This window comes from Octopus bimaculoides, chromosome 11 (genome assembly GCF_001194135.2).
Source record: "Octopus bimaculoides isolate UCB-OBI-ISO-001 chromosome 11, ASM119413v2, whole genome shotgun sequence".
In the NCBI taxonomy this organism is placed as follows: domain Eukaryota; kingdom Metazoa; phylum Mollusca; class Cephalopoda; order Octopoda; family Octopodidae; genus Octopus; species Octopus bimaculoides.
This window is the reverse complement of record NC_068991.1, coordinates 34,615,508-34,616,160: the sequence shown is the minus strand read 5'-3', so window position 1 is coordinate 34,616,160 and position 653 is coordinate 34,615,508. Positions and strand designations below refer to the sequence as shown.

Below are 653 nucleotides of genomic sequence, written 5' to 3'. Positions count from 1 at the left end.
ATATATATATATGTATATGTATATATATAATAGAGAGAGAGAGAGAGAGAAATACATATATATTTATCTCAGGTCATCTCTTACATATGAGAGATATCAGAATTTCAAAAGCAACTTCTTTTTGACTTATTCCCAATAGGAAAGTCAGTTGGAAGGCTACTCTTGCACTACAAAGACAAACTAATAGACAATCTGAAGCAATGCAACATTCCCTTTTCTTCCTGGGAAAACAAAGCATCAGAATACTGGACCTGGCACTAGACCTGCTTCTCCTCAGTTCAAAGATTTGAGCAAAGTTGACTCAAACAGCAACACAAACTTTGTGCAAACATGAGGGCACGCTGACAAAACACTGCTTCTCTAAATGGAAACCTTACCTGTCATTGTGGTTTTGTAGCACAAAGCAAAGCAGGCCTTGTTGTCCACTCAAGGAGACACATAGTAAATAGTCCACGAGCACTCAAGCAAACTGAGTCCTCAACTTGTTCCATTTGCCAAAAGGTTTGCAAGGCACCAGCAAGCCTCAAGAGACACATCTGTGTCCATAGAACATGATTAACATTTTATTTTATTGAACCCTCGTTTGTCATTCACAAGAGAATCTATCATGTATATGTATATATGTGTGTATATATGTATTTATCTTATGTATG

At 36.9% G+C, this 653-nt stretch overlaps 1 protein-coding gene across 4 annotated transcripts in view; it reads left to right on the top strand.

The window, feature by feature from the left end:
* Positions 1-653, top strand: part of LOC106881010 (ubiquitin thioesterase OTUB1) — a 192,752-nt gene that overhangs the window by 145,490 nt on the left and 46,609 nt on the right. The gene's annotated exons all lie outside the window — the stretch shown is intronic.